General features: G+C 35.6%; 1 protein-coding gene and 1 pseudogene across 1 annotated transcript in view; one reads left to right on the forward strand and one right to left on the reverse strand.

Moving 5' to 3' along the window:
- Positions 1–23,622, forward strand: part of TRHDE (thyrotropin releasing hormone degrading enzyme) — a 427,616-nt gene that overhangs the window by 343,862 nt on the left and 60,132 nt on the right. The gene's annotated exons all lie outside the window — the stretch shown is intronic.
- On the reverse strand, positions 14,792–14,880 carry LOC114007423 (uncharacterized; annotated as a pseudogene).

Genomic DNA, 23,622 nt, shown 5'->3' on the forward strand with positions numbered 1-23,622 from the left:
TATGTAATTTTTAATAGAAAATGTATTCAAATATCAGCATTTTTTTCTTCTGACTTATACCAATTTATCTTTTTAAAATTTATTTTGAATATGATTCATTAAAATCTTGTACTGCAAGATTGAAATAAATAGTCCATAGGGCAAAATCATTCTAGGCAAAATATATAAGTCTAGTAGAAATATTTATTCATTCTATTTACAGTAATATTTGTGATATTTTTATAATTAAATTGATAATATTCAAATCAGGCATTCCTTTGACAGTCATTAAATAATTTGGACATAAACTCAGGCTGTCTACCCAATTTCAAAACTAAATAGTAAAATAAATAATAAACTCAATTTTTTTTTTATTGTGTACTCTCCCATCCAAGTACAATTTTAAGTTTAATAATATAATTTTACAAACTACATTAGGGCATGGATAATTTTCTTTACTTACCTGGTCATTATGTCTTCTAGATAAGTATGTGAGATTGGTAATTATGTCTTTGCTGATATGAACACATGACTTAGTAGTAGGTATTATTTTATATGTGAGAACTGAAGTGACTTACATGTTATGGATTTGATCAAAGTTCAATTCTCTTCTTTATGTTACAAAGCATTTCATATTGTAGCATTTTAATTTATCAAAACCAATGGTTTACATACAGAAGGTTTGATAATTACTTTGACAGAAGCAAGTTTGACACCAAATTACAGAAGTTGGTTTTTGCAGGAAGAAGTAAAGGGTCAAGAAGAAATTTCTGATGCTTTTCTATAAAGAAAACCTCTTGGGTCCAGACAGGGCAGTTCTCTGCTGATACATCATGCTACATAGGCTGGGACCACATGGGAGGCCCACATTCTACTTCTGGTCCAACCTAAAATCCAGGCAAGATGGAGTGTGCCAGTAATACCAGTAATTCAAGAGTCTTAGGCAGGAAGATAGTGAAAGTGAGACTCTATCCAAAACAAGCAAAGAGACAAACAATCCACAAATCCTTTATTGCCTCTTATTGCCACTAAAGAAGTCGAGAACTGGTAATATTCTTCTTTACTTGTTCAGCAATGATCAGTGCCTCATCTGACTTGGCATATAAGTTGAAGAAACAGATTGATGTACCAAGGACAATTTACTAGCAAGGACATTTCTAATGATATTGTATCATGTGAGTGTAGTTGTTTAAAGAGAACTGGGGTTTGCTTCCAGCAAAGGTAAAAGTTCCATACTGACACCATTTCATTGGGCAAAAATGTAGAAATAATGAAGGTGGAGGAAGGCCTGCTGAGATGGTAATATGTAACGATAGTGATTTAAGATGTAATTTTTTTGCTCTGCTGTAAAATACGAAAATTTTGAAGTATTAGGTATGACAGAAATACTATTTTAACAAAGAAATTTAGAAACTCCAGAAAGCCAGAAAAAAGTATACTTAGTATAATGTTATACTTAGTATAATGTACATTGAGAGAAGCAGGAAAAAGGTAAAATATTGAAGATCACAAAAGAAAAGATTAGAAGTGGAGACGTTCAGTACTTATTAAGTGGGGACATTAAATCACTCAGCATTAAATCTTCCATATTTTTTCACTTCCTATCAAATGTCAGGGCCTCATTGTTTTTTATGGCTCAGTAGTATTCCACAGTGTGTATGTGCCATGCTGTTTCAATTCCATTAATGATAGAAACTGAAAGATGGGAAGATATAAAAGCATGAGAGCAACTGTGAATACTAGAGACAGTGTGGGAGGACAGTGGGCAATGAAGACTGGGAGAGAGGGAATCGGACAAAAAAAAAAAGCAAAATGTTTAACAGATACAAAGATAAAAAAATTATCTGTTGATGATAATATGTAAGGTAACGTCTCTGGCTGGACTAATATGTAGTGTATTTATACTAGGAAGATTCATTTGGTATACTGTGGAGATGTACAGGGATTAAATGTAAAATATAAAATAAAAAAGAAGATGATTGAATGTATAAAATAAAATAAAAAATAAATTAATTAAAAAATAAAAAAGGAGTGGAGAAAGTAGGCAGCCTTGTCTTGTTCCAGTCCAGAGTGGAAAAGCTTTTGGCTTTCCCCCATTCAATATGATGTTGGCTATAGGTTTTTTTGTATGTGGGTTTTATTGTGATGAGGAATGTCCTTTCTATGCCCATTTTGCTGAGAGTCTTAATCATGAAGGGATGTTGTATTTTATTGAATGCTTTTTCTGCACCGATTGATATGATCTTATGGTTTTTATCTTTCCTTTTGTTAATATGATGTATTACATTTATTGTTTTGTGTCTGTTGAACCATCCTTACATCCCTGGAATAAAGCCTACTTGGTGATGGGAAAAATAAATAAATAAAAATAAAAAAGAAGATTCTCACCAGCTAAGACCTGTTGACATTGAACCTCCACAACTTTGGACTAAATAAACCTCTGTTCTTTGTAAAAAAAATAATAATAATAATAATAATAATATGATCTCAAAGAGAACTAATATTAATGCAAATAATTATTAAACATGTAAGGCGTCATATCTAATTCTAATTCTGTTTTATATATACTAATTTGTTTAATTCTTATGGCTATGTTAAAAAATATATATACTATATATATAATTATTTACACTTTAAAGGTGAGGAAATAGAAGCTCAGAGAGATCATATAACTTATCTAAAGTTGCACATTTAATAATTAATAGAGCCAGGGCCTGGATCCAGATAGTCTGGCTGTAGAGCCCATGCTATTAACCAGAGCACTATACTTCTTCGCAGTGATAATATTTGTTGTAATAAGAGAATCAGGCAATGCATTAGTAGGAGGACTGTAGGATTTTGCAGCAATAGTTCGTGTGAATGTTATGGGTTTGAAATGATGGTGAGAAAGCAAGTAATCAGTGATATCCTTAAGACAGAAGACTGATGGAAGTCCACTCATCTGCATTAAATGATAGAAGTTATTTTAAAATGAAATAGTTTATTTAATTTAGTGGATGATTTAAAAAAAAATGGTTCCTTGTTCAGTGAGACACAGCATTACTTTCTATTTCAATTAAAGAAGCCTTAAAATTTGAAATAAGTTTGGGCCAGCCGATAGCATAGCAGTTATGTTGCTGGAATCTCTCATGGCTGACTGCAGTTCGAAACCTGTACCAGGTGACTTGAAAATCACACTGAGCACATATGCATATGTTCCCAAGATCCCAGGAGGAGAATGAAGAAGGGATTGTGATGTGGCCCTCTCCCCTGGGGGCGATTTCTTTTTTTTTCCTTTTACATTTATCTACATTTATCTTATGCTGACTTTATTCCTGTGCCATGTTTTTGTTTCTTCAGTTTCTTCTGGGATATCTTTTTCTTCTGTGCAACTTCCTCTTCTGGTTTAGGAATAGTTTGCTTTTCCTCAGTGAGGATCATCTCCATGTGGCAGAGGGAGCTCATGTATGGGTTAATCCGCCCATGAGCTCTGTATGTACAATGACACATCTTTGGTGCCTTGTTCACCTGAATGTGCTCAATGACCAGAGAATCCACATCTAACCCCTTAAGTTCAGCAATACTCTCTGCACTTTTAAGCATGTGCAGCAAACATTTAGCACTCTTTTTGGGCCATCGACCTTGTGTCCAGCCCCACTGTTTAGCGTAGGCATATCTACCAGCTCCACCATTGTAACGACGGAATGGCGCACACTACTTTTGTAAAGTGACATCCTTCAGATACTTGGTGGCTTTTCGGATATGAATACCCTTGATGGCCTGGGTAGTTTCATGAGTGTTCTTAAAGTGAACACAAAGATTTGAACCTCTTGACTTGCATGACTTTGTGGGGTTCTCTGGGTCAAGTGAATAGCGAACCATTTTCAAAGATCACCTCAGGCCGCTAATGAGAAGAGCTTCCCTAGGGGGTGATTTCAAACTTTCCCTCTCACTATCTCTCTCTCTCTGGTGAGCACACATGCTCTAAGGCAAAAAACTCTTAAACATTTGAAATAAATCATTTCATTTATCCAAATTTACCAAAAAATAATCAAATATCATTGAATACATACTTATAACTTTCTGCTCTTGATATAATTCTCCTATAGAGTGAGTATAAATAAATACAATTCCATTTATCCAGGCACATGCCCTGCACTTACTTGGAGTTAAGAGTCATCCATATTTCATTGTATTCTAGTAAATATTTCATACTTTTGTTATTTGGTCTATACCAACCTGCTTCAATTCCTGAACACATCTTGTATTCTTTTTCTTCTTTAAAGAAACAAAGTAGAAGAAGAGCAAATATTTATTAAACATTTGAGCCTGGTAGTATGCTCAGGCTTTTGTGAATGACTTCCTTCAATCTTCTCAGTAAATCCACAACGTGGTTGTCTTTACTATCAGCCTTTATAGCTGAGACATGGAGGGTAAGAAGAGTGAAGGCACTGATTTAAGGTTGCACAACTTTGAAGTGGGAAAAGAGGGATGTGATCCCAAACAGTGGCAAAGCAGTCTTTGAGCTCAACTTTGAATGAGTTTGCCCATTGTATGCAATTCCTTTTCATCCACAACCCTTTTGTCTGTAGAGAATATTAGTATTCACTTGAAAAGAGAAAAACATTATTTTGCTCACCCTTCCTCTCTGAACCCTTATCCATCCTTTCTAGCAAGAATAAGTGATATTCAGTGGATAGAGGTGGCATCAGTTCTTACCTAGATGGTCAGTCACTTTTCTGGGTTCCTGATCGTTCTTGGATGATCTATAGGAGATTGCTTTGTCTCTTTCTGGAGTCACTACTACCTAATGTTATCTTTGGTGCAGAACTGTGCCAATACGTGTTTGCTGCACAAATTGAAAATTAATTATTATTTTATAAACTATAAAGGTTCATACCAATATTTTTCAAACAACTAAGTAAATATACTGTAGGCATTATTTTGTTGTCGTTGGTCTTTAAAGAGGTAAAAAGTACAGGAATGCATTCTAATTGTCAAAGATTAGAACAAAACAAGGAAAACAGTGTGGAATCTTCTTGTTTTTTGGAGCGGTTTTTGCTATAGGGCGCATGCACTCATCAGAGAGGCAGAGAGAGACAGAGACACAGAAAGTGAGAAATCATCCCCCCAGGAGGGATGGTGGCACTGCAATCCCTTCTCCTTCCTCCATTTTCCTCTCGAGATCTTGGGCATGAACACACACACTCCCAGCATGAGTTTAAGCCTCCCGGTCCTGGACTTGAACCGCAGTTGACTACTTGGGATTCCTCTTTTCACCCCCTGTACTTTACTGTACTCACAGGTAAAATTTTCATATTGAGTATTTTTCAATCCAACATTTTTTTTCTTCATACTTTCCTAAGTTTATTTTTTTTTCACATGAACAGAAATGAATTTTATTATCTGACTCATTCATAAAAGTAAGTCTGAGAAGATTTTCATTGTTTCTAGTTTTTCAGGATTATAATAAAGACTGCAGTATTACAGCCTTAGGTTGTGTATGTTTGTATTTTTATAGAATTATTTCTAGTAAATGGAATTGGGGGTTCATACAGTATGAAATGTTTGATAAATATTGGAAATTGCATTCCAAAGGCTTTTAGAGTTTGACCCTTTCTTAACCATGTATGAGAAGGTCTAATTCCTTCAATCATCTAGAACAATGAATAATACATATTTTAAAATGTTGACAGTCTAGTAGCAATAACAATTTTTCGTAAGTTATTTATTACTGATTAAATAAAATTGTGCATCCTCTCATGTATATTTTCCATTTGTACCTTTTTTTATTTTTTTTTCTGGGAATTGTTACCTGGCTAAAATAGGGAAGAAAAAAGTCCTGATAGAAAATGGGCAAAAGTGAACCAACCTGATAGTGTGCTGGTTAAGCCCTGTGTGGAAGATTACACATGACTGCCCACAGGTTTGAATCTTTGTCCCGGTGGTTTGAAAAACATGCAGTGCACATATACTTATGTGCCCAGGATCTACACAGAGAGGATGCAGAGAGGAACAGGAGGGACAGAGGAAAGGAGATTTCAGCATAACTAGACCGCACTGCAGAGGGGACGGGGTCTCTCCCTCTCTCACTCAGAGGCATACACATGTCCTCTACATAAAATAAATAAATACAAACTGGACGAAGACTTTTTCACTATATTTTCCTATATATTTTGGATTTGTGGGACATTAATACTTTTAGTGGCATCCATTTTATAATATTTTCTGTCAACATTACACCACTTAAATTGTTAAAAAATTTTGTGATATATTTCACCATTCAAAGGGTCTCAACTTTTATGTCCAGTCATGGCTTTTATAGCCTTCTTGTCTGTCTTGCAGAGAAGAGATTCCTCATCTGAATTTTTAAATGATTTTATTTTTTCTTTAAATAATATTTTGTTTTACATCTGTCCCCTCAATCCTTCTTTCTCTAGTCAATTTTTGTCTGAATAGAATGGAATCTATTTTCCTTAATATTAATAAATTAACCATTATTCCTGTCATATTTATTTAAAAGGCATTATTTTTTCCCTTTGTTCCCATATATTTTAAATGATATCTTTACCTTAATGGTCGTATTTAGGAAATTGACTTAATTTTGTTTAATTGTTCTCTGTTCTTTTATGCACTAGAACCATATTGTTTTAATTAGCTTAGACTTGTATTATGTTGTGATTGATACAATTTTATCTTAATTATTTGCAATTTTATATATTTCCTTTTTAATATAAATTTTAGAATCAGTTTGACACATTACATTAAACATTTCTGCTACAGTTATAGCTGGATATGCATTAAATTTATAAATTAATTTGTAAAGTATTAACATCTTTTCAGATTTTTGCTTTCCAGTTTTTATTCAAGTTTTTAAGTTAAACTCTATGATTTTATGTACATGAGTTCTGGTAATTTTGTGTTATTTTCTTATTTCTTAAAATATATATGCTGCTATACCAAATGAGACAATTTCCACAAGTATGCTAACTTTTGTTGCCTCTGTGGAGGGAAACAACTGATTGACTTAAAAGTTTCATCGTGGGGGCCAGCAGATGGCTCACCATAGTCTGAGTTCTGGACCTGGTGGTTTGTCACTCATGCTGAGTGCATGCCCAAGGTCCATGGAAGAAAATGGAGGAGAAAGGATTGTGGTGTTGCCATCCTCCCTGGGAGGTGATTTTTCACTTTCCCTCTCACTATTGCTGTCTCTCTTTTTGGTGAATGAATGTGTCCTAAGGCAAAAACCTCTTGAAAAAAAAAAAAGAAGTTTCACTATGTTACAACTGACATTTTGAAATTAGTGACCTAAAATTGCTTCAATATTTCTGTTGCTGAATGTGTTTATTTTTGTTGCTAATTTTGATGAATCACTGTTAGGTTGGAGGATATAAGAAAATGAACAAGATGCATTCTTTGTTTTCAAAGAACTCACAGTCAGGCTGGGAAGATACCCAAGTACTTCAGCAAGTTCATGGAAAATAGAGTTAAAATACATGTTTATTTTGTTGCAATATAATTTGGAAATCCATGGATAATTTTTTCAAAATATACATTATCCATGAATTTTTGAGGACCTCTCAGACTTGGCATATAATGAACTATATTCAATATGTAAGTGTGATGAACAAAAGTATTATGAAAATATTGAAGAATAAGGAATAAATGTGGCCTGAAGAAAGAATATAAACATATTATATAGGAAATAATCTCAGGAGAGTGAAGGTTTGCCATGGAAGTCCATTTAAGGTTTAAAAGTAGGGGAATGAGAGCAAAACCCAAGGTGTGAATGAGAAGATGGACTTAGAGCAGGAGGGCAGTTAGGACAGCCATGACTCTGGTACAACCTGGGTAAAGCAGAGATTCGAGTTTCTCAGGAGTGACAGCTAGATAAAGTAGAAGAATCGATTGACATAACTTATTAGTTCAGTATATCATAGAAACCTGAAATGTAGATTTACAATAGGAAACAGAATGACCAGATTGGATATATAAAGCTTGTTAATATACTGAAGTACAATTTTAAAAGCTATAAAAGTGTGCATCACTATATTGTGGACTTACATAGTATTTTAGCTGAAAATATTCAAAATACATTTAGAAAATTAAAAAAAAGCTCTGCAAAATTTGTGCATACTTACAAGAGTCCCAGAGACAAATCGTCACAATTATTATCATCATCATTGTGTCATTATCATCCTTACCTGGGGCAATTGCTATATCGGTTTTTATATTTAGTTACCAGTTTCTGGAAAATTCAATTCTGCAGAAGGCATGCCAATTTACTGTGTTGTTAACATCAAAATATACTTCTTTCTTTGCTTGCAAAATATATTTTAAAAATTACTGTCATAGGCTATGCTGTTAAGGATCCAATCATTTACAAAAATAAGGGTTTTGTGATATTACTAATATTACAACTTAGTTTGCAAGTTTTGTTAAGAAATAAAATAGTGGTCATTTCTTGTAAAATATTAGTTTTTTATAAATAAGTATACAGACCCATGTGTGGAGTTTATGTGTGTCACTTAGAAGTACTCTGAGTATTGAGGCAATTGGTAGTGTGTAATACATGTTTAATGAATGTAAATGTTAAGCAGTTAACATATACTTTTATCAATTTGTTTCACAGCTTATAAATCTGAGATGTATCAGAAAAAACTGGATATTCAGTACATTAGCTACTGAAAATAAAATAGCCCAAAAGAAACAAATTATGAGAATATCTGAAATCTTAACTTATACTTTTTCTTTTTTTTTCATTTCTGAGCATGGTTTCAGGTTTGGCAATAGCATTGTTAAAATAACCTTAACAATGTTTGGAAAATGAAGGGCAGGAATCTTCTGCTTATGGGACTCACTCCTTCCAATATGGTTTCTGTGTGCGTGCATGTGTGTGTGTGTGTGTGTGTGTGTGTGTGTGTGTGAATGTTTTCCCTTTGGGCATATGCTCTAGCTGAAGAAAGAGACAGAAAGTGAGAGGGAAAGTGAGAAATCAGCCCCCAGTGGGGGATGGCCATACCAAAACCTCTTCTCCTCCATTCCCCCCTGGGATCTTGGGCGCACACACAGAGACTATGAATTTCAAGACACCAGGTCCAGGACTCTGTGGTTGGCCATGTGGGAGTCCATTGATATAACCCCTGCTCCATCTGCTGGCCCCACTACTATGTATTTATTAGAAGATCTTTGTGTCTTCTAATAGGTCTCTTGTACCTTGTTTAAGGTTTCTCTTACAAACCGTATAGCTTGCTTATTGCTGCAGTAGCATGGCATGTCTGTAAAGCAGCTGTACCCTGAACCTGCTAAGATAAGAAGCTCTTTTCCCTGTTTAGATAGCTGATTGTTTTAATGTGCTGACCTCTTATGAATGACTTTGAGAATGAAACTTAGAAACTGTGATAAATACCTTGGCAGAATGGGTTTTTGACCTCATTGCCTCACTCTGTTATGAAGCTCACAGGACTACTTCAGTTTTGCTGAACATTGCTGTGAAAAACATGATTGAGAGTCCTGGGTCCTTCTGAAGCTATTTCCTGCTTTACACATTCTGATTTTATGAAGGCTGTAGAATTTCAGAATTCTTTCTTCAATACTTACCCTTTACTGTTTTTTTTAAGTACTATATACTGGGTATTTGAGAAAGTCATGACACATTTTTGCACAGAAAACTACAGAAAAACGCATCATAACTTTCCCGATGACTAATCATTTCAGCATAACTATTTTTCTTTCTTAGTTATGTTTTATGGTTGACTATGAGAGTTATTAATAATAATAGAACATTGATTTGAATGTTTTTTTTTCTCACTAGACAGAGAAAGAAGAATGATTCTTTAGCTGTTTGTATTAGACTCATGTGGGAGAAGCATCTATGTATGATTATGCTCTTAGTTATCTTTTGTTAAGCCTCTAGAATATGGTGTGCAAAAGGATTAAAATTAAATATTTATGAAATCCTAAAAGTGATAAAATTGTTTATTGCAAAATAAGATTTATAGTTGACTATATGCTTCCAATCTTTTACCATTGACCAAAAGCTATTAAAATTAGCTCATAGTTATTCTCTCAGCTTTTCTAACCAGCATAGGCTGTTTCAGGCTCTGACCAGTGACTTACAGTGAATCCTTTCAGGAGCTACATGGCCATCCCCAAAAAAGCACCTTTCTCAGATCTCTGAGACTAGGGATTCTAATTATCCATTTGTCATCATCAGTAAATGCTTATCTTAAGACAGAAATCAGTCACCTTGAAGCCCTCCCATTTTATACCTTTCTGCATATAATTATTTAAACATTTGTATCCCCAAGGCTTCTAACTTGGTCTTAGTTTATGCAACACTTTGCCACAGATAAATGTTAAAAATATTCTAAAGGCATTTTCAGGACATTTTATTGTAACAGGCTGGGAGTCTCCAGCTTTCTTTCCATTATAACCCAGTGAAAGCCTGGAGTGTATTTATGATTTTCAAGCTACACGGTTCCTGCAGGCAACTGCTAGTTTGCTCAGTTAAAGGGTGAGTTACCCACTCCTTTGAGCTGTCTTTAGAAATCTGTTAGGGTGGAGTCACAGGTGTTCTTGGGATGAGGATTTATGGGGAGCTACTATACCAGGTACTTCTGAGAAGTACAGGTGCCTTAAGGTGTTAGAAGCAGGTCTGTGACTCTTGAGGATGGCAAACTTTCTTAGAGACATTTCAAGTTTGCTCCATTAAATCAAAAGCAAATTTGTAACCTTCCCATACCAAATTTGTTTCAGCTCCTCAGGTGAAAGTGTTTTAGTATTAGTGCTTAATGTTTGAGAGTGCTGAGTAGGAAGTAGAACAGAGGCATTTTGACATCATTCTTTAGACCTGATCTATTTTCATAACAAACACCCTCTCTCTTTTATTTGTTTATTTCTTCAATGAAAACAAGAGAGAGACAGCACTCCCTTCTCATGTGCTCCTAACCTCACCATCCACCCCAGCATAAGCCAGCTCAAGATCTTGGACAGGTGTATGCCTGGTATACTCAGAGAGGTCTTCAGACATGAACTCAGAACCTTCCTAAGCAGGTCAGTCTCCCAGAGCATGGCTTTTGACTCCTGCACCATTGTCCAGCTCCTGGCCTATCTTCCTGAGTTACAAAACTGTGTATGGTATTCAGATGTTACAGAGATTTGCATGAGTTATTATTTTTTGAAAATAAGTCTAAATCTCCAAAGACAATGAATTTGTTTGAATAACTCTAGGCATTTGTGTTTTTTAGCATCACATATATTAAAAATAATTTTATAGCTTACATTGTAGTTAATGCTATCGTGTCAAATATAGCCCAAATTGTGATTCTTTTTATTCCCTAGTTGTTTTGTGACCCAAGTCTGAGATTTCATAGGGATTGGCTCTGAACTTCCCAAGAATTTAAAATATTTACCTCTTTACAGATAAAAATTTATTTAGGTAATACTACCTCCAAAAAGTCCATTTATACCATCAACTTTACTTGAATAAATTTGTAAGATGTGCTTTTAACATAAAGATCTGACTATTCTCTTGAACTTAGATTCTTGGCCTTGAAAATTATTATCTTAGTGTTCCTTCTTTCATGAATTTGAGTTATCCCTTCTTCTTCTTATTAAAACTTTTTTATTGTTTTTTTGAGTGTGACCTGAAAGAATCATCTGGAGTATTTTATGAAAAATCATATATTCCTGGGGTACCTGTGAATCTGCATTCTGCTAACTACTTCATGTTATTCCGATGCACATAGCAATGTGAAAACCACAGTTTTCAAGGCAGGCCCCAAAGGGTATTAGACAGGTAATCACTTTTTTGAAGCTGAGTGGCCTTAGAATAGACACCCTTGGGATCAGCAGTTGCTATAATGGCTATGTTGGTGGACTCCCGTGTAGTCGACTGCGGTTTGAGTCCCAGACCTGGTGGTTTAAACTCATGCTGGGTGCGTGTGCATGCGTGCCCAGGATCCTGAGAGGAGAGTGGAGAAGGGATTATGGCGTGGTCATCCTGCCGGGGCGGGGGGGTGACTTTTCGCTTTCCATTTCTCTGTCTCTCTCTGTCTCCCTGAAGAGTGCAAACGCTCTATAGCAAGAACCTCTCAAAAAAAAAAAAAAAGAATGGACAACTTTAACAGCAGTAAGTGTGACTTCCTTTAGATCATGGCATCATGGATGAGTCATTCAACAATCAGGAAATGAGGGACTCAGTTATAAGTAGTTGAAAACATGTTTTATTTCTATTATTGAATAAGATACCATTCATCATAATATATTTGATAATTATAAATGAAAGTGATAATCTGAGTATCTCAGAAATTTTCCCAAGCATGGACAGATATTGGACAGACATTCTTGTACAAGTAAGAGACACACTTATTTTGGGATAAACATATTGGCATGTATTTACCATGAATATAATTGTAAAGCAAAGAAAGCAGAGGCATTTCCTTGCAAGTCAGCCTGGCTTCTATACCTACAGAACTTGGTAGATCTACTGATATGCAAGTAGGCTTACTGCCAGAGTGTTAGCTGAGGAAAGAAGCACTTTTAGGTTTTGTAGTTATTCTGAGATGCTTGAGGAAATCAGAAACTTTGAAAGAAGGAGGGGGAAATGTAAGTAAATCAATTGTTTCCACCAGGAATTGGTAAGAATAAGATTGAAAGGAAGAATGAATTCTGGTCATTTAGAGATCTACGATTTCATCACAATACGTCATTTTCTTCAAGAGCTGGTCAAAGTTGCACTGAGTTGATTATACTAATGCTTGATCTCATAAGTGCATGTTAATGGGAAAACATGGTGCCTTCATTTCACCCAGAGACCTAGTACTCGATTGTTTTAGCATCTTTGGGCTTCCGGGAGCATTAGAGTGTGGTCCTCAGTGATCTCTATTGATAATTTCACATACTATCATAGCATTTTTCTTGTTTTTTTGTTTTTTTTGTTTGTTTGTTTGTTTTTTAGAGCGTTTTGATATAGGGCATGTGTGCTCGCCAGAAAGACAAAGAGAGACAGAGAGACAGAAAGCGAGAAATCACCCCCCAGGGGAGATGGCCACGCCTCAATCCTTTCTCTCCATTTTCCTCTTGGGATCTTGGGCATGCACGCACACGCACCCGGTGTGAGTTTAAGCCACTGGGTCCAGGACTTGAACCGTGGTCGACTACATGGGAGTCCAATGACATTGCCATTGGGCCAACTGCTGGTCAGTCTTGTTTTTATTCACTGTGGACTGGCATCATATGTTAAACCTATATGAAACTTTTCCTACAGTTTATTGAAATGAATGTGATATAATCCTATCTTCCAGATTATTTTCAAAAGATTTATGACTAATTGATGATCAGAGCTGGAATTAACCCATTGCATAATCCTTGCTTCATATTCTGAGACTCCTATGTGAAATATATATTCTATAGTGTGGAGCCTTTGCTTTTCTTGGTTGTTTCTGTTTGGTTTTATTATTTTTTACACATTCAGTCATTCCATATCATTATAGCAGGTGGAATGCATTTTCCCAGCATGAATACACTGTATATTAGTTGAGTTGAAGATATTATCATACACGTTACCACCAACTGATGTTTTTTTTTTTCATTTCATGTGTCGTAAATGTTCTGCTGCTTTCTTTTTCCTCTTGATTTCCTTCCTCTTACCCTCTCCCCTCCCCTATCCTCCATCATCTTCCCACACTGTCCCTAGTATTCACAGTTGTTTTGGAAGATATAAAAGCATGCAGAACAAGTGTGGTGCCTTTGAGCTCCATTGTTCTGCATTGTTAGTGTAAATAAATCAATTGTTTCCACCAGGAACTGGTAAGAATGAGATTGAAAGGAGGAATGAATTCTGGTTATTTAGAGATCTATGATTTCATCACAATAGGTCATTTTCTTCAAGAGGTGGTCAAAGCTGCCTTTTTATTCAAAGGCACTATTGTGAGATTATCCTGTAGTTTGGTTGTGCCAGCACCCTATGGATGGTCAGTATGCATGTGGTGTATTAGGTAAGAAATAGAACTATAATTGGGGACATTAGAGATAAATAGAACTGATCATTTACATGTGGAGCATAAGTCCAGATGTCAGCCATTTGCCATCCACAGTAACTTTAAAGATAAACTTGATGTTTATCTTTATGCTGTCTCCATATTCTCCTAATGAGCATACACTCATAGTCAGTTCTACCTATTAGGAAAACCTGATTCCTTTGCCACAATCTATTGCCACCACCTCTAAAAGATGCTCTGCCCGTCTTGTTCCTGCTGTTTATCTTACTGCTATCATCTGTACATACATGGTCACAGCCCATCAGTGGCCTAGGAATAAGGGTCATGACTATTGGCTAACATGTGCTGGAACTGCTTACCTCATTTGTGACTACAGCCTTTCAAACCATTTTCTGCCTGTTTCTTCATTTTGTTTTCAATATTTTAAAAAATTGTATATTGATTTAATTGTTTATGTCTGCTTTTATTTTTTTTTTTGGTGTGTCTTAATAGTTTTAACATCTACCCAAATCTGTTTAATTTGAGTTCTCTTTGTAATTTCTAAGAGCCTAGGCTCTCAAGATAGAATTGGAATTTTCCCCATCTTAATTACTGGTAGTTTGATTGGGGGTTTTGTGCCAATTAAAATAGATTACACATGTCTAACCCGGGACAACACCCTCAAGTGACCTCCCTAAATACGATTTCTGGTCCCTTTCTTTCCTACCTTCATTGGAGGTACTTCGACCCCTCCATAATAACTAGACACAAGGGCTCTTTCCTGCATGTCATCTTCTGATACACCATATTCATTGATCTCCTACACAAACCCTTTCCCTGGGCTGTCCCAATCACTTATTTGTGAACCATCCTTGCACAGGTGGCCATGCTAATCTTCTCTGTACCGTTCCAGTTTTAGGTATATGTGCTGCAGAAGCAAGCAGCCCAAATCACACCTGACCACACATCCTAAAGCCAACTCTCAGGGGAAGTAGACTATGGCTAAAGTATATATATTTTTTGCTTCTGCCAAAAAGGATGGAAACTGCTTGCTTTTTGATTGATGTGAGAAAACTGATAGAGACTTGGCCAAAATGGGATACTTGGAGAGAAAAATAAGAATTTCCACATAGACCCAGTCTATGGAAAATTAAACTGAATCCTTCTGGGATTTCACCTGTCAATGTAAAAGCCTAATTTTCACAAAGATCTATTTCTATTCCAGTTCTCAAAAATTCTCCTTTCATTTTGATTATGAAAACATAAAGAAAGCTTTTAAAAATGTATATATTAATAAAGATATTCAAATACGCTTTCTCTTAGGGTCATTACTTACTACTTTAAGTTGTCTTGTAATAATGTTTTCCTTCCTAGAATAGAGGAGCCTTTCTGATAATCATCATTCTTAGCAAACACGTTATTCAGAAAATTGTAAAATGAAGAGCTGTTCATATTTTTCTCCCAGAAGTCATGAAATCTATTTTTGGCTTCAACTGTTATTTTTTTAAAGGTTTTTGCCATAGGGCACTTGTGCTTATGAGGAAGAGAGAGAGAGATAGAGACAGAGACAGTGAGAAGACAAGTGAGGAATCACCCGGGAATCACTAGGGGTGATGGCCACACCACAATCCAATCTCCTCCATTCTCCTCCTGGAATCCTGGGCACATGCACATGATGTGGTTTTTGAGCTGCTGGGTTTGGGACTGGAACTGTGATTGGCTATGAGAAAGTCCCGTGACATAACTACTACATCACCAGCTAGCCCTGACTTCAACTGTTATTTACCGAAGAGAGCAATGCTACCTTGGTAAGAAAACTAAAGATAATGGAAATTAAGCATTTTACATTATTTTTTACTTGCCATAAATGTATAGAGGATCTCCTTTTTTTAAATAAGAAGGGAGAATTTGGGGAAGAAGAGAAAGGAAAGGAAATTTAGTTGTAAGATTCCATGCAAAGAGAATACACTTTCGCTTATGTGGCAAATCTTAAAATGTTGGATGATTTGAAATACGTGATGCTCTCTCCCTTAATTGCATGCAATTTGAACTATTCTGTGTGGAATGCTTCAGATGTTCTTATGTGGAATGGAGTACCTGTGAAGAGGCCTTCACTAGCTTGGATGTAAGAAAACACTGGATTAGGAAAACCTGACTTGTTACAACTATGCGGAAACCTATTCAGTGCTATTTAAAGATATGAATGCAGGCCAAGGCAGACACTAAGAAGTAGTGCTGGGTCCTGTGGAATCAGACCATATTTGAATCGCAGATTGGATGATTCTTTCCTAAACTGAGAACAGCTTGGAGTCTTGTTGATTCACACCTCAAGAGGGAGGTAGACAAAGGCTTCTGGTTTTTCAGTTGAGTCACCTAATTAGATTGAGGATTAAACAGAAGTTCAATATCAATGCTCCAAGTCTCCAGGTGTTAGGGCTAACCAAAAGGGGAAGAAGAGAGTGTGCAGTAAAGCAGGAAATATTGTTATCTAGAAGTTCTAGGAATCTGTATTTGACAAATTCAAGCAAGGCTAATAGGTCCTGAAGAGAATAATGATTGAGTGTACCACAGAGTTTCATGGGGATGTTAACTTAAACACACTTTACATTAGAAGAGTTCCTTGGAATGCTGTCAAAATGCCAAGCTAGAAAAAAACTTTGGGTGGAAATTAGTTGGCTTTGCATTCCCCATGTGATGATATAGTGGAAGTTAGTTGTGTAAGCTGAGGGCAGATCATGAATTTTATCCATGTCATATTGAAGGAAATATCATTTATACTTTTTCAACTAGTAGTGGGTCTAAAATTATTACAGAAATATAGGTACTGTGCAGAGCGATTAGGCTGCTGGGCTCCTAGCTTACTATCCTTTTAAATTTCCATCTTTATAGAGTTTCTCAGATATCCTGTTTCCATTTTTATGTTACTGAATGCTGTTGAATTTTGACATAGATAGACTACCAATTATTTCTTAGAAGTGTGGAAAAAATGGAGAAGTTCATATGGAAGTTTGCATTTCAATAGATACAAAAGCAATATGTAGAGTATTTAGATAAATTATATATGTAGCATGAACATTGAAGAGTTTAACAGAGAAGTAGATGGGTGAATAGATAGGTTCCTGAACGTAGGAAGATTATGATGGCAGAATTGTTACATTTATTGTGCTGTGATTTCATCACTATATTTGGCCTCAGAAATGCCTTTCTCATGCTGTCATGAGAAAAATAGCGTAGAACTTTTAAATTAGAAAATTACAGCTGATATTTAGTTAAAATAAATTCAAATGATTTTCTTAGTGGGAGGAAGGTATTACTGAAAGTTAAATATTTATACATATGAATTATATTCTAAATAATTATCACATGTAATCATGTAAGGTTACAAGTGTTTGACCCAAGAATTTCTTTTTTTTTTTAGAGAGAGAGATTTTTTGTTTGTTTGTTATAAGTCATGTGCTCTTGTTGAAGAGATAGACAGGAAGACAGAAAGCAAGAAATCACCTCCCAGGGAGGATGGCCATGCCACACTCCCTTCTAATTCATTCTCCTCTTGGGATCTTGGGCACACACGTACTTGTACCTGCCGTGAGTTTTAAGCTTCTGGATCTGGGACTTGAACTGCAGTCAATCATGTGAGAGTCCAGCAACATAATCATTATGCCATCTGCTGGTCCCCATATAGTAATTTTTAACATTTACTTACTTCAAAGATATGTCAAATTAAAAGTAAGGAAGAAATGTGTTCTTGTTGGTTTGTTTTTATCATTATAAAATACATAGAAGCTAGCAGAGAGATTTTTCAATATTTACTTACCTGGTTTGTGTGTGTTATCATCATCTAACATCTATTATTCATTGCAGATAAGTTAATCAGTTTCTAAAGTGTATGTAAATGATATTAAAATGAATGGTGTGTTCTCCTTATCCTTTTTGAAGAAGTGATATGAGAACATCTATCACAAACAAAAATGAAAATAATGAGCAGCCTGAGAAACACATCACAACGCTTTTAGTTGGTTGACCTTTTATATTTTGATTTTGATGCTTCTTCTAAGAATAGTTGACAAATGGCAAATACTGTATTCCAAAGTGTGTCAACAATATCTTCCTGTTTAATAATAACCACTTTAGGGAACCAGCAGTTAGCGTAATGGCTATGTCACTGGACTCCCACATAGTTGACCGCAGTTTGCTCCCTGGACCCGGTGGCTTAAAACTCACTCCAGGCGCATGTGCGTGCGTGCCCAAGATCCCGAGAGGAGAATGGAGGAGAAGGGATTGCGGCATGACCATCCTCTCTGGGGGGGTGATTTCTTGCTTTCTGTCTCTATGTCTCTCTCTGTCTGTCTGGCGAGCGCACGCGCCCTATAGCGAAAACCTCTAAAAAAAAAATAATAATAACCACTTTGTACATTTGGAAATACATGGGGATTAAGACTATATATAGGGCCCGCTGCTCACATCTTTTTATTCATTTAAAGTATTTTATTTATGGAAGAATTCTCAATAAAATAAATCTTAAATGCTCTCTAGTATTTAATTGTATGAGTGTATACAACATCAGTAACAAACATTTTCATGTTGGAGAAATTTAGTATTTTTTTAAAACTTATGAGTAATTCTTAATACTTTTGAGCATGTAATTTTTATTATTTATTGAATGTGTACTAAGATATATTTTGGCGAGAGGAGAATGGAGGAGAAGGGATTGTGGCATGACCATCCTCTCTGGGGGGGTGATTTCTTGCTTTCGGTCTCTATGTCTCTCTCTGTCTGTCTGGCGAGTGCACACGCCCTATAGCGAAAACCTCTCAAAAAAAATAATAATAACCACTTTGTACATTTGGAAATACATGGGGATTAAGACTATATATAGGGCCCGCTGCTCACATCTTTTTATTCATTTAAAGTATTTTATTTATGGAAGAATTCTCAATAAAATAAATCTTAAATGCTCTCTAGTATTTAATTATATGAGTGTATACAACATCAGTAACAAACATTTTCATGTTGGAGAAATTTAGTATTTTTTTAAAACTTATGAGTAATTCTTAATACTTTTGAGCATGTAATTTTTATTATTTATTGAATGTGTACTAAGATATATTTTGGGACTTTAATTATTGGGTCTATCACTGAAAACGTGTTTAAAACTACTGAAACAGATTGTCAAGGTTCCATTAGGAATGGGTTACTTTCTTTAAAGTAGAATATGAGAATGTTTTTCAGCAGAACTAATTTAAAAACCAACATCAATCATTTACTTCTAATATTATTCTATACTTTAGACAAAAAGAATTAAGAAATCATTTTTTTTATATAATTGCTCCTTGTTCTTTAATTTTGTATTTAAAAAAGTCATAGTGCTTGGGACCAGCAGTTGGCATAATGGCTATGTCGCTGGACTCCCATGTAGTTGACTGCAGTTCGAGTCCCAGACTCAGTGGCTTGAAATCATGCCAGGTGTGTGTGCATGCCCAAGATCCTGAGAAGAGCATGGAAGAGAAGGGATTGTGGTGTGGCCATCCCCCCTGGGGGGGTGACTTCTTGCATTCTATCTTTCTGTCTCTCTCTGTCTGCCTGGCAAGCACCACACTGTAGAAAAAACCTCCCCAAAAAAAAAAAAAAAAAAAAAAGAAAGAAAGAAAAAGGAAAAGAAAAAATTTAAAAAATAAAAAAAGTTGTAGTGGTTTAAGCCATTGGTTCTGGAATTAAACACAAATATTAATTTAGTTTCAACAAAAATATGACCTTCTCTAATCCTCAGTTGGCACTTTTTTCTTGAATCTGTAGATAAAACACTGTTTACAGCAGTTTTATTTTAAATATTAAGTAAGTTTATTTAGTCATTCTGTATGGCTTCAGGCCCAGTATTAAGTGCTTAATCAATATTTTCTGCTTTTATATAACATTTCATGAGAGACAAGGATATCATCTCAGGGGCTGAGAAGTTAGAGTTTGAAAGTACCGTCGTGCAGATAGTCACACTGCAATTCCTTGTCCTCTCTCTCTCCCTCCTTTGGGGATTTGGACATGCAGACATACATGTCCAGCATTTCTAAGGATGCTAGCACTGGGATTTGAGCCATGGATCGGTCATGTCAAACCTGGCTGCCTTAACCACCAGATCATAAAGCCGATCCTAGGACATACTCTTTTTAATTTAGTTTTACCTCGTCTTAAAACAAATTACTCTGGATTTGTTCTTTTTTTTTTTTTTTCTTAAATACATGTTTATATGTTGTGTGGGCTGGCCGCAAATTGATAATCCTCCTGCCTCAGCCTCCCAAATTGCTGGGATTACAGGTTTATGCCACCATGTCCGATGGAAGTGAATTTAGTGAAAACATGTATCTGGGTTTTAAACTGAGTTCATTTGGATGAATTTGTTGACTCGTCGGCCATCTTCATTCGTCTTTCTCTATAATATTCTTTCTTGTTGTCCTTCAATAAGCTTCCTTTTTTTGTTTTCTTTTAGTAAGAAATATTATCACAATCTATAATAATGCTTCCAGTATATAGCATGTCATTTTCAACATGAACTTTTTGTATATTGTCTTAAATTTAGTAGTTCTGGTAAATGGCTAAAGGAGGTACAAACATCTCTGCCTAAATATGGCTTTATGATGTTAAGAGCAAGGAATCTTTAAAAACAAAGTTTCTCATATGAAATAAAATTTTCACCAAATAATATTTAATAGCAATACATGTATTTTTACTCTTTATTAAGTAAATGCTTATGAGGAACCCAGTTATAGCATTGTCTTAAATTAAATATAGGCTATAAAATCTTATAGAATATCCTCAAACACCTTATAGAAAAATATAATTCAGTTATTTATTGTAGGATTTTATCTAATATGAATGTTAGTTTCAGAAGACATGTAAACAAGGAGAAAAAATATTTTTTCTGGATAGTGTGCTGACAGCTTCTTTAATGCTTCATGAAAGAAATTGCAGTTGAGAATTTAGGATGATTATTGAAAAATATCTAGAAGAAGGAAAAAGTTGTATCACACAGATGATATAATGATGACTGCATCCAGAATTATCTAGCCATTGATGGTTTTTTTTTTTTAGAAGTTTTTGCTATAGGGCATGTGTGCTCGCCAGAGAGACAGACAGAGACAGAGAGACAGAAAGCAAGAAATCACCCCTCAGAGGGGATGGCCACGCCACAGTCCCTTCTCCATTCTCCTCTCGGGATCTTGGGCACGCACGCAAATGTGCCCCGCGTGAGTTTAAGCCACAGGTCCGGGACTTGAACTGTGGTTGACTACATGGGAGTTCAGTGACATAGCTGTTACACTAACTGCTGGTCTGCCATTGATCTTACGTACTTTAGCAGTGCCTGGTATTTCAAAATAATCTTCAAAGAAGTACCAAATTAACTGACTCTAGTATATACATGTGGAAGAGTAAAGAAGAGCTGACAAAAATCAGAAAAAGATGAAATAATAAAATCTGAAAATATCAGCATGTGAAAGATATAATGAAGTATCTTCATTAAATTTAAGAAGAAAAGAGGACTTTCTTTCCATTATGAAAATTTGTCCTTAGTTTTGAACTGAGACTCATGCCCAAATTTCAATTCTCCAAACAGGGAGAAGATGTGTCACTTTGGGCTTTCTCTAGTTCAGGAGACTTGTTAAAATAGAAAGGCCATTTTACAAAGTTCTCTTTGCTCATCAGTTTCACTTTTCGTGTGATCCAGTTTTAAGCTGTATTTCTCTGGATTATAGCACTAATGAGCTACCCTGGGAAAGTAAAACCTATCACTCTGGAGAACATATACCATCTCAAATTATGCAGTGTTACATGGGAATTTAGTGAGAATGGGGAAATATAGAGGTCTCTCCGTTAAGCCTCATTGAGTTGAAGATCTTGGAGTTTTTAGTGTTAGATCCATACTTAGAATATTATAATTATGCATTTTTTGAATAACTTTGAGCAATCTTTGGTCTCAGAAAATTAACAAGTAATACTTAATTTTTCAGATAAAAGTAATTAATTAGTCAACTTTTTTGTTATGGATTATGTAACATACTATAGCATATGACAAAAAAGAAAAAAGTCAAACACCAGTGGTGTTCTCAGTAATTAACAGAACTTAATGCCAGTGATCATCATGTCTATGTATGTAATTAGAAAAAGCATTATCATCATTGGGACCAGCAGTTAGCGTAATGGCTATGTCACTGGACTCCCACGTAGTCAACCAGTTCGAGTCCGGACCCGGTGGCTTAAACTCACGCTGGGCGCGTGTGCATGTGTGCCCAAGATCCCGAGAGGAGAATGGAGGAGAAGAGAATGCGGCGTGGCCATTCCCCCTGGGGAGTGATTTCTCGCTTTCTGTCTCTCTGTCTCTCTCTGTCTGTCTGGCGAGCACACGGGCTCTATACCAAAAAAAAAAAAAAAGAAAAAGCATTATCATCTTTATGTACTTTTGATTTCCAAATTTTCTAGCTAAACTTTTACATTGCTTTTTATAGTTGAACATTTTAGCGAAAGCTTTACTTGTTAAAATACAAGAAACAGATAAGATTGACACCCATTTCTCTTTTTAATAAATAAAATCCCAGTTTCACGTATGTTGATTTTATGCTCTTGATTAGCGTTCGAATGATATCTTCTATAGTTTAATCTTTTATTAAAGTTTATTTATTCTTTCATAAATGAAAGAAGAGTACAGAGAGAGAGAGAGAGAGGGAAACAGCAAACCGGCAGGGTCTTGATGCCACACTCCATCCCAGCTTCAGCCCGCCATAGAGATTTAGTCATATATGTGCTTGGTCTATTCTGAGGAGGGGAGTCTCTGGATATGAACCCAGAACTTTCCCATGTAGTCAGCATTATGGAGAATCCCATTTTATGAAACGCATTGTCTGAGCCCTGCAATTTTATCTTTGAATACAAACCATAGTCCCAGCTCAAAGTTCTGTATCTTCAAATGAAACTCACATGTCTACATCAAACCTATGATTTAACAAGTTTACTGTCCTTTGTACTGCCAATTCTAATGGTAGAGCAGAGAATAAAACCTTCCATTCAAAATAGAACTGTTGCAAAGAACTCCTAGGGGTGGTCAGATCTTTTTGATTATATTCTAGTTTTGCTTTTCAAGATTAACTTCCTGGCCAGTTTTTTTTTTTTTTTTTTTTTTTTTTAAACTCTGGTTCTTCCCTTTGAGAGACTCTTCCTTTTCCATCATCCATCATGGACTATATGATATATGATATATGATATGAGGTATGTGATGAGCATCTTCCTTCCTCTCTTCCTTTGGAGCTATGCAGCTTTATAACCCCGCTTCTTGCCTGTAGACAGCTGAGTATACAAGGATCGTCACAAGTCTTAAACAATCACCCATTCTTTCAGTTTAAGGTAATAGCCTTGTACACAGCACAGCTTTCTTAAACACATACTAGTCTTCCTGTTTTATTCCAGGCAATTCTGTGTGTGAATGCCCATTCCCACAGTGGCTTAGATTCATGTTCTCAGACATTCTATATTTCTTTTGTACACATACCTTCTCTATTATTTGAGGTCATCAGTCTGCAACAGACTCTTAGACTTTGACCCTAAAGTTATATTACTTATGTGAAAGATTAACTATTAAATTCTCAAGACCCAGGGTCATTATTTTCAAGACGGTAATTATTTTTGAGATTGTTTCTCCTAT

This window comes from Tupaia chinensis, unplaced genomic scaffold, assembly GCF_000334495.1.
Source record: "Tupaia chinensis unplaced genomic scaffold, TupChi_1.0 Scaffold000168_1, whole genome shotgun sequence".
Taxonomy (NCBI): domain Eukaryota; kingdom Metazoa; phylum Chordata; class Mammalia; order Scandentia; family Tupaiidae; genus Tupaia; species Tupaia belangeri.